Genomic DNA, 12,335 nt, shown 5'->3' with positions numbered 1-12,335 from the left:
AGCTTCTTACCACACAGCCACACTTGTATCTATGGAAAAACACAATTAATCATGAACTTTATATGGATGACTTGGAACTTCCCAAAAAATGATCAACAAGTGCAAACACTCCTACACACAGTCATATAATTTTGTGATGACATCAAAATGGAATTTGGGCTTGATATATGCACCAAGGCAATATTTGCCAAGGGAAAAATATCAAAGATATAGTCAACAGAGTGCTTGCAAAGACATGACAAGGTAGCTCAGTCGACACACTGGTCAATATGCAGCACATACAAATTTCCCCACCTCACAAAAAAAAATTGGTGGGAAAACATGTTGCCCAGAAAACTGAGGTGACCATCTTTTGAAATTTCAGTGTTCAGACTGATCAAGAAATACAGGCTAACTGACTAGATATAATTGTAAAAATCATTTTGAAAAAAACATGTCTTGTGATTGATGTTGCAGCCTCACTAAAACACATCTTTGAACATGTCTGAGAAATTAGGTAAGTATAAATTGAAATCAGGAGAATGTGGCATCTCAAAGCAACATGTAAATCAAAGAAGGAATGTGTTACTCATATAGTTAGTGAATGTAGTACGCTGGCACAGAAAGAATGCAAGAAAAGACACGACAACCAAGGGAGAATAATCCACTGAGAGTTATGTAGAAAGCTAGGATTTGACTGTACTGATAAGTGGTATGAACATGAACCTAGTAAAGTAAGAGATATAAGATGTGGGATTTTAACATTCAGACTGACAGAATAATAGAAACTAGAAGGCCTGATTTAGTAGTAGCAGACAAAGAAAATAGAAAATGCTGGGTAATTGACTTTACAGTCCCAAATGACAAGGAAGTCTATATGAAAGGGATACAGAAAATAACAAAGTACCTGGACCTAGTCATTGAGTTATAGAGGCTATGGAGAGTGTGGATAAAATGTATTATTATAATTATAGGTGTATTAGGAACTGTTCCTAAGATTTGGCAATGTACCACACTGTTTCACCCCTCTTATCCCATATTGTGCATTTGTTGCTCTCAGTGGACATGATACCAATAGTGATTGGTGCACTTGGAAGTATCAGTACCCAACTACCAGCATGGTGCAAAAAGATTGGCACAGACATAAAGATAGAATACTTACATAAATTATTGTTGCTTGGAACTGCAGGAGTCCTCTACAGAGTTCTTGAAGTGTGATCAGTAAACAAGTATCATCTTAGTATGCTGGCTGTGGACAGCTGACTTTTTTTCAACATACCCAGCAAAATAAAGCTGAGAGTTTTCATGATCTAATAATGATAATAATTCTTTCTACTATTAGTCACAAGGCCTGAAACTTGGGGTTCAGTGCTGATCTTATTTCACTGACTCTGAAAAAAAGTAAAGCACATTTTACCTCAGTGAAGTCTTAACTCAGAACATAAAGACAGGCGAAATGCTCTAAAGCATTTTATCTGGCATGTTAACAACTAAGCCAGCTGACCACCTTAAATCAACTTAATCATATGGCTAATGTAAATGATCCACAAATTAATGATGACACTATAGTCCAGCTGGTCATTTGCAGCTTTTACTACAACTATCACAGTAATGTGTCTCTTCTCAGTTAAATGCTATGCAGAATTATTACATTTTGTATTGTGTAAAGACATGTCTTGCCTGGCCAATAGAAAGACAACAATTATTACATGATTGACAGATGTATACTTTTTGATATGGCAAAGGTTTATTATTAGTTTGCTTTGGTTCATGTACTTTTGAGTGAAGACCAGCCTTAAAAAAGAGTAATTCAGTCACAGGCAAAACATTTGAAGGGATTATTACTGTCAACAGGATTTCCTTTCCTTATTTCTCATTTTAATTTTGTGTATTAGGTACAATTCTCTTTAAAATACATGGATATATTCAGTATATATTTTCTCTGCAATATCATATCAACTGCAAAATGCATGGATACATTCAGTATATATTTTCTCTGTGATATCCTATCAATTGCAAGTTTTCCAACTTTCTATATGAATATATTCTTTTTTTTTTTTCAGATCAGATTTAAGTGAGTCCTTGTCCCTTAATTTCACTCTGTAAAAATATCCGTTCTCATAACATAGTTCTTCATACAATAGACAGTTTGGTATGCTTCCATATATCAGATGGCTCCTGAGCACTATTAATAATATATAATTCAGTACAAACTGTAATATGGTCAGATTATCAGTGGCTAAACCAGTACTCCAGTATGGAGTACTGGATGAACCCACTATAGGGGCAACAACTATTTGACAATATTATGTTGAGACTTAAAAATACTCTGAACCAGTGAATGAATGTGATAAGACTTTACTGATTGATGGTAGATTTGTGTTATTTAGCCATGATGAAGGCAGATTATCTAGGAGAAAGTCATTCCAAATAACCAATTGGCAGACCAAGACAATACAATCTTTGATCTGTAATCATTTGTCATACTCAATGATTTTCGCAGTGCATTGTTTTAGGTGATTTTACCCATGGTTAAGTAAGGCAGTGCAGGGCAAGCTATATCTTCATTTCATAATGGATACCTTAGGTCTTATCCATACACAGCTGTTACTCATTAATTCAGACCGTCCACATTACTGCGTCAAGCTATTTTATACTTTTCTCACATCTTTTAATAAATACATTATCATATGCATTGTGTAACTTTTAATATATTCTTCGAGTGATGTATTTTGGGTGATAAATGGTTGGTGGCAACCTTAAAACAAACACAAAAATCACTATCAATTTTATGAAATGTATGACTCTCAGAAAAATATAAATGGCAAAAAGTATTTGCAAAATTCAATTTCACAAGTTTATGCCTGCAGGGGTTCCAAGAAAAAAAACAGCTGTTGCCCAGGTCATCATAGAGTGACTACCACAAAGCACATATCCAACTTTTCTGGTTGGCTGTTAGCATGTAAGAACTTTGGGTGATAATGAGACATCTGTTGAAAGAAAAACTACTTTAATAATTCATGGAGCGCATGCAGAACAGCGTGAATTCAAGTACTAACATATCTATTCATTCTTAATACACTGGCAGATTTAAACATGAATATCTGATTGTTGTTGTTTTTCATTATTGGAGGGCACCCTGCTCCCTTCAGATGATGTGTGTTCATAACACACCATTTTGAGAAAACATGGAGTTTCAGCCCCTTTGTGTTTCTCTTCAGTCAAAGCTGCTCTGATCTATGTGTTGGAAAGAAGATTGGTAGTTGGCATATCCAAGAAGAAAAGTACTGAGTTAGTGATCCATATCTGGGACCTGAAGACCAAAAATATCCCACACATCATCAAGTGGAGCGTTGTAGAACAATCTATGCCATACATTAAAGGGTCAAGAAGGTGCAGGCTTTGTATAGCTGAAAGATTTCATAGCTGAAAGATTTCACCAGTCTATTGAATTCTAGATTTGAAATTTTCATCAGATGTAAACATCTGGATATGTTTCTATTATCAAACTGGAAAACACCAACTTCTCCAGATTAAGCATGCAGTCTCACAAATTTCCCCCATTGAATTAATTGCATTAACCATTATTAATTCCCATTCTAATGAGCAAAAGGGACACAACTCTTACCTCCTTTTCTTTCATGCTCCTTTTTTCTTGTTCCCTTTTTCATTTACTTTTTCCTCTCATTCTTTTTCATGCTTTCTAACTTTTTCTTGGAAAGCAGCCATGTTGTATTTTGAGGTTGAATGATTACCTGATAATAGACAGCATGCGATACAAGCTCATCCAACTATTGTATTATCAGAGACACAAAACTTAAAACACAAGCTCCTATGTAAATCCTGCGTGTATTAAATTATATTTATCGCTCACTGGATGGAGTACATTTTTTATTGGTCTCACTAATAATGGAACAGTACAATGTGTGTGTGTGTACTTTTCTCTTTAAATGTTAAAAGTAACATAGGCAATACATTCTTGGCATTATTAAATAAGCATTTCTCAGTAAACTATAAATACAGGATGATTTTTTTAAAAGATGCTCCATAAAAAATTTCATACAGCTGCTGCTATAATATAAAGGATATTATCACTAGCAAGTCATGAACCCATTCCCAGTTATAACTGTTGAGACCCTGAAGCTTGCCTGCTCAATCAGGCATGTTTGATAAAGCCAGTTGTGTATGAAGCTGAAATTACAGCAGTGCTACAAGATAATGTAATCAGAAAGAAAAACTACATTGGTATATGCAAAGGCAATTTTTTAAGTGCTGTTATGCAAACTACCAGTTTTCTTTTAAATATATTAAGATGGAAACTGAAAGAAGCTTGTCGTATATATATATATATATATATATATATATATATATATATATATATATATATTATATATATATATATGTATGTATGTATATATCTGTGTGTCTGAGTTTCTTCCCCACCACCACCACCACCACCATCACTTGACAACCAATGTTGGTGTGTTTACATCTCCATAGCTTAGCAGTTTGGCAAAGAATAAGAACTAGAATAAGAACTAAGCTTACAAAGAATAAGTCCTAGGATCAATTTATTCATCTAAAGGCAGTCCTCCAGCATGGCCGCAGTCAAATGATTGAAACAAGTAAAAGAATAGAATATATATGTATATATATATATACAATTATAAATAGGGGCAAAAGAAAAAAATTTTCTCTGCCAATATTCTGAAAAATAGACTTTAGATCATCTAACCACATACAAAATTTTTCACTATAAATACACAGCGTGTTGAAACAAGGAAAACAAGCTAACAGAAATTTTTAAAATTCCGTTATTTCCAAATAGGACCGATTTCTTGATTAATCCAAACAGATTCTTCCTTCATCAGTGAGAAATACAATAAGAATAACTTGAATACTAACATATACCCGTGGAAAAAGCAGGTGCAAGATGATGAGTACATTTAAGTACTCATATATATCCTAACAGAAATTCTGTAGCAAGCCTCAACACACATGTAGTCAGTTGCCACTGATAAATTTTTGTTTTTTGAAAAATTTTATCCTTATATTAGAAGTAAATTTATGTATGTATATATATATATATATATATATATACACACATACATAAATCTATCTATCTATATATATATAGATAGATAGATATAGATATATATACATACATGTATGTATATATATGTACAGGATCTTTGGGCTATATTAAATGATTTTTGTCTCCTTTTGCTATTTAGGAAGAGCTTGATGAATTCATGAACTGTCAATTGTGTTGGAGAGTATGAGAAAAAGTTAGCTGACGTGGATGACTGGAAGCCATCTCAATATTGGAAAAGAGTTACCTGTATTGTGATGATTCACACTGGGTATCAAAATGGTGACACCATGACTGTTGCTGAATGCTCAGTGAACACTTCAAAGGCTATAAGACATATCATGGACAGCTGCAATGGAGACTACAAAGTCACGGCCAGTAGAAAGGGACATACCAGGCATTCTGACTGAATCCGCACAAGTGAATTCATCCCTACATCTTTGAACAGGGCCTTGGGCTCAGTTAAGATGGTTGTGTATAGCTGCTAGAGACTGTGGTCAATCCCTGGCTGGAGAGGGTTGCTACTGGAAGGTATGTGGTAGCAGAATTCAGCTCCTTGCATACCTCCAGAAAGAGTCAGAAGTGGTTGTCAAAGAATATCTGTGACTTCACCATCCCCAATTTCTGGCTTCCTAATTCCTCAATTGAAATCCTATGGATTACTGTGTGGGGCATGGTTGAGAAAGACACTCACCACCCTCTCTCTGCAACACTAAGGCCAAGCTGGTGGCCACAATCAAAAAGGTATTCAAAAGTTTTCCCAGGGACACAGTGAGAAATGATAGCTCAGGTTCCAGAGCCATCTTGAGTCTGTGGTTGAAGCTGAGTATGGCTACTTTGAGTAAACTCTTATTTCCCAGCCATACTTTGATAGGTATTGGCTCAGGCCATGTCTAATTTAACAGCACCACCTGGTAATCTTTTTTTTTTTTCTTTGCTTGGATTTTTTTAAATACTTTTATTTTGAGATGGAATTATATTGGGTTGTCCGGAAAGTTCGGGCTGATTTATAGTAGCTTACCTTTTGACTTATTTGCCATGAAACCACCTCAATTCTGGGAAGAGGATATTTTCAAGTTAAAGGAAAGATGGAGAAGCATTGTGCAAAAAAATGGTTCATATTTGGTTGATTAAAAATGTAATGGTAAGTATTTATTGACCTTTTTCTTTCCTTTAAAAATCGGCACGAACTTTCCGGACAACCCAATATTTTCTTTTCCTTTTATGCAAATTAAAAATAGCACAAAACCATGTATGTATGTATGTATGTATGCTTGTATGCATGCATGCATGACTTTCTCTGTGCAGTGGGGGTTTTAACCCACTATTTGCGTGCTATTCTTTATAGCTTTATCTACTTTGTGTTCAACCATTAAAAAGATTTTTGTGTGTATGCGAGAATAAAAACGAATGGATATTTCAAAGTGTCATATGAGTACAATTGTGTAACTTAATATATGTAACGTTATGCAAATTCGTATTTCACAAAGTGCCGTTTCTACAGGTGATACACCTCCGAACATTTTCAGGTGATATGTCGCCAAATACTTTAAGGACACATGACAATTCCGTGAGGAAAGCAAGGATTTATTGTAAAACTTACCAATCAAAAAGAATACAACATTGGGTGAATATATTTAGGCCCGCTACTAGTTAAACCTCTTGACTTCACAGTGAATTAAATTAATGCATGAATTCCTTGAAAGGGGAGCGATCTGATTTTTAGTTCTTTACCTAAGTAGGAGAGAATATCTGTAAGAGAAATTTATAGACAGCATTATAGACGTTCCATGGTAGAAGATAAAAGCTGGATTCGAACGTTAAACATTCCGTAGCGGCTTATTTAATCCCATGTTTATTGCAAAATGTACGAGATTTTATAACATTTCACATATGGCGAAAAGAGCAGATCACCTAACAGAATATTCTAGATGTTTTTAGAATACTAGAATTAATCAAACTTTTTATCAACGAAACTCCACCAGTTAGCATTACAACGTAACAAAATTTTCGATACAGCGCATCAAGCAAGATATTAACCTGTCTATTGTTAAGATGATATACAGGAGAGACAGTTCTTCACTCTGCGATGTGCGTGGACAAGTGCTTATATGTTTGAGTACGTACACGAACGTGCACATTCCCACATGCGTTCATACACAGAGGCGTAACCAGATTCTAAAGTTAGTGGGAGCGAGTACATTAAAAAAAAAAGGCGTGTTACATATACCAAACAGTTTTCAGCTCATTTCTCTTCTATCACTCGAAATCTTTCACTAGTTATCATATAAAATAATATACGTAATTGTATTCTTCATTCTAAATTCATGTTTCAGTTACGATGTATGTAACTTACAACTACTGATATAGAGAACTAAAGAGTTAAAAGAATTGTTGAAAAGGTGCCAGTTTTGAAAGATGTGTTCGTGAGGAGCGGTCGATTCCCTATTAGCTACGCCACTGCTCATACACACGCACACGGACGGACAAAGCCAGTAGATTACGAAATCTTTAAATGTATTAAAGTGTACCTGTGACATTTTAAAATGTCATTTGAAATAACACCAGTGAACTACTGTTTCAACTCTGTATTAGCTACTGATCTGAATGGTTAAATCACCTGGAATTCGAAATCTGAGAAGCCCAAAATACGCTGAGGTGGTCCCCTGTTAATATGTCTCAATCTGGTTAACTCCTTCTGTTTTACACTGTGTGTGTGTGTGTGTGTGAGAGAGAGAGAGAGAGAGAGAGAGAGAGATAGAGAGAGAGAGAGAGAGAGAGAGAGAGAGAGAGAGAGAGAGAGAAAGAGACACACAGACAGACAGACTGAATGCTTACATGAGACCTCTACCCAGCACAATAATACCAAGTTTCACTAAATTGTCTGTATATTGTCAGAAGTTATTAGATGAATGAATGCCAAAGATATATATTGCAAGAACACACACACTACCACAAGTGTTACGTTATTGGTTATTGGAAACAGCAAACACGCAGTCAAACATTGAAACAGACAAGCTGTTAGTTAATTAGTTGATATATAATATAAGGTGCGTGCGTGGCTGCTAAATGTTCAAGTTACACCTTAGGCAAGTGTCTTCTACAATAGCCCCAACTTGACCAAGTCTTTGAGAGTGGATTGGGTCAATGGTAACCGAAACAACCCCGTCCTATAGACGTGTGTGTGTGTGTGTGTGCGTGTGTGTGTATGTGCGTGTGTGTGTATGTGTGTATCTAACCATCGTTTGACAGCCAGTTTATTGGTTTATGTCCTCGTGATATATACACACACACACGTGTGTGTGTGTGTGTGCGTTTGTGTGTATGTGAGAGAGAGAAAATAGGAATTTGATGACTACTCAGCCAGTGTAACTTCGAAGTCACTATCAATACAATTATTAATTTTTTAATCTTACACATGTGTTGTTTCCTTTAATCTGTTAATGTTCAGTTTTTGTAATATTTATATTTTATATTTATAAACTGAGCATTTACATTTGTGTGGGGGGGGGGGATACGTAGATAGGTAGATGGGTTGATATGTAGACATGTTGGTAGGTCGGGTGGTCAGACAGATGGAGAATTCTAGATGGGTAGAATGGCTAGACAGATTAATTGATCAATAGATAAATTAACAGTTGACCGATTGATCGAATTGCTATCTATGATAAAAGTAAGTGAAATATCCCAACCATAAAGAAAATATACACAATGACGGTTTATATAACATCAACTAAGTTATACGAAGTTATTTGGGTGCGAAGTGTTGTAGAAACTATTTTTATAAAACTTAAATGATTTGCAGCGTGTAATTTGTGTATAAAAACGAAGCAGCAAGTAGATAGTTAAATGGAAATGAAAAAGAGAACATTACATTTTCAATATTGTTATTGCTTGTTAACGCCTACGTTGTCATACCTGCAGCTTGCAACTCTGCAAAGTTTTATGAATGACAAACGGAAAAATGCAATGAATATATGAGCAAGCTGTTCGATGTATAGAGCTTTCCATTTTGCAACATATGTCGAAATGTACTTTTCTACTGTTAAGCCTAAGTTACAGCAATTTTCTAAAGATAATTATTCGTTCAGAAACACCGTATTTGAAAAAGAAATTCTCACACGTAGGGAAGCGTTCGTTGAAAACATGCAAATCGAAAGACTTTTTTTTTTTACATAATGATGTCAATCAAAACTTTTGTTGTCCTGTTGGCAGTTTGATGTACTCAGAGGTATATCACTGTGAATCATTGTGTTTGAGCAAGCGAATGACGAAATGTACTGGAAGACTTTTGACCACGTTTTTTCCTTCATGCATTTTTCTGGAATTATTTTAGATTTGTATGCCAAATTTTGTAAAAAAAAAATTCGTTGAAAAAATACGGAGCTATTTTAGAACGAACAAATATTCATGTTTACAAATATCAATGTATGCATGTATATAGAAATATATACATGTATACAGGCGCGGCCCTAGAGTTACAATGCCATCCACAAAAAAGACTGTCCTGAAATAAGCTTAGAAAATCTCTGTGTTATGGAATACATTCATAAACACCAACTCAAGGAATACTGGTGGAATATTCCCATCAAAACTTCTGTCAAATGTAAACATAACAGGCCGGATATTGTTGTTGGGGACAGAGAGACAAAGGTACCGTCATAGAGGTCAGCTCCACTGAAAATATAAATATCTCTTTGAAAATCAAAGAAAAAGAGGATGTCTAAGGACAACTGCTTCGAAACCTCCAGCTCTTATATCCAAACTAGGAATTCATATTCATACCAATGATAATTAAAGGAGAATCTGGATAAACTGGGATTTTCAGAAAGAGAAATCAACCGACTATTTCGAAGAAGTACAATCTGTAAGTGGAACAGTAGAAATATGCAAGACTTTTCTCAAGTTCTAAATGTGAATTTGTCTGTGTTAACTACATCCCAAAGATGGAGCCTTGTATCTTTGTTGGAAACCGGCTCCCTCCTCGGTGGAAGATTTATAATAATCAAATATAGAAGAGACACACACACATACATACATACATACATACATACCAGAGTAAGCACATAAATGCGAAACAAGGTGGAAAAAAATAGTACTCGAATACCAGAGGTAGAGTAATATGCTTTTTGCTGCTTTTTGATAAAGTATATATATATAAATACAAACGAAGTGCTATCAAAAAGTTCCCGGACTAGTTCTGTAGCGCACCAACAGATGGCAGCACGCGGTTGCGTGCGCAATGAAAGCTAACTGCCGACGTTCATGAAGCAGTGTACCCAGTGTCATAAATGTCTTTACTTCGCAAGTTGTGAAATTTGCATTTTTGTGATCACATGTATGCTGTAGTCTGCGATTTTTGTCATGGACAGGAACAAAAAGTCAACGTGAAATTTTGCGTTTAACTTAGGAAGTTTGCTACAGAGACATCGAACATGCTTCGGCGAGCTTAAGGAGACGAGGCAGTGGGCCGTACGCAATGTTTTTAGTGGCATGGACGCTTCAAAAGCGGAAGAACGTCCCTGGAAGATGATGAACAATCTGGATGACCTACCACGAACATCATCTCCCAGAAATGTGGTATTGTGCACCGAGAATTCGTCCCCCAGGGCCAGACCGTCAATAGAGAGTTCTACTGTGACGTTTTTAAGAATTTGAGGGAGGATATTCGGCAAAAGCGACCGAATCTTTGGAGCGCAAAGAATTGGATTCTTCACCGAGCTCTTCTCACTTGTGAGTTTCTCGCCAAAAACAACATGATATCGCTTCCGCACTCACCCTTTTCACCAGATTTAGCACCTGCGGACTTCCATCTCTTTCCCAAGATGAAAATGCAGCTCAAAGGTCACCATTTTAACACCGTTATCAAGATTCAGAAGGTCCTCGACTCACTTACGGAAAACGACTTCCAGACCTGATTCTAAAAGCGGTAGGAACGCTGGGACTGGTGTATTGCTGTGCAAGGTGACTATTTTGAAGGAGATGATGTTAAAATTTAGGTAAATAAGTTATTTTTTATTAAAAATAACTAGTCCAGAAACCTTTAGAAATCACCTCATATAAGAATTTCTTTCAAATACAGCCTTTCTCAACAAATAATTGCCTTTAAAAAGTTGGCTGTAACTTAAGTTTATTTCCATTTTCCTCTTGATGATTCGGTCCTCAGACTATGCTTCATTACATATAAGAATTTGTTTCAAGCACATTTTTTTCTCATCTAATAATTACCTTTAAAAAATTGCTATAACCTATATTTAACAAAAAGAAAAAAACCCATCCCTTTCCCATATTTTACTGAACTATCGTCTGGTTTAAAACGATAGTTATACATTCATCCTTACCTTGTGGTCGTTCAGTGATGTTCATCTATGCCCAAGAATGTTAAAACATGGACATGCACCAACAAGTGGGGATGGGGTGGAAGAAAAGAAGGAAAAGATTGAAGAAAAAATAAACAAAGCGTGTAATTGCTGGGATACTTTAGATCTGCTTCTTCTTGGTCGACTTAAGTCTAAACAACAACACCAATATGTTTTGCCTGAATACTTCACATATGTGTATTGATTTAACTTCGACTCAATTAAATCTAACAATAATTTCGTTTAATTATTGAACTTCCTTATCCTGGGTATGATTTGAACTACATCCGGTGGTGGAATGCAGTAGACATGGTTCGGAAGTTCCAGGATTTCGAAAGTGTGGAACTACCTTTTAGCCACTTTTATTCCAAGGTATTCTTAATTCCGGAAGAGTATCAACTATCAGGGTCCCAACAGTGTGCTGAATAGCATGTAACTTGTAACCACCGAGCCAGGGTACGTTGAAATTATGGGATGCTGTATGGTGGATGTGAACTATTTCGAGAAATGAATTTAATTGAACCAATGACGAATATCACTGGATACTGAGCGGATAAACAGACGATAAACTGTCAATGGCCCAGATCAACAAGTTCAGTTAGCGAACTACTGCAACCATTCGTAGTCTTGGTGTGCACAAATGAGATATTTCAGCTAGCGAAAGATCAATGAGACTACAACCCAGGCCAGACATTCATGCCGCATCGCTCGATCGGAACATCTAGCGGGGAGGTGTTGCATTGGTTCGGGCAAGTCGCCCGACAAAATGAAGATGATGATGATTGAACTTACTGATGGTAAATTAAACTACAAATTACTTTCAAGTAATTAGTGTAAACTGGATTAATGTCATTATTGACAAAATCAAATAAGAGATTTATTTCATGTTTGAATTGAATCAAATC

Source organism: Octopus bimaculoides, chromosome Z (assembly GCF_046866305.1).
Source record: "Octopus bimaculoides isolate indiv1 chromosome Z, ASM4686630v1, whole genome shotgun sequence".
In the NCBI taxonomy this organism is placed as follows: domain Eukaryota; kingdom Metazoa; phylum Mollusca; class Cephalopoda; order Octopoda; family Octopodidae; genus Octopus; species Octopus bimaculoides.
The sequence above is the reverse complement of the archived record's forward strand: the minus strand, read 5'-3'. Positions refer to the sequence as shown.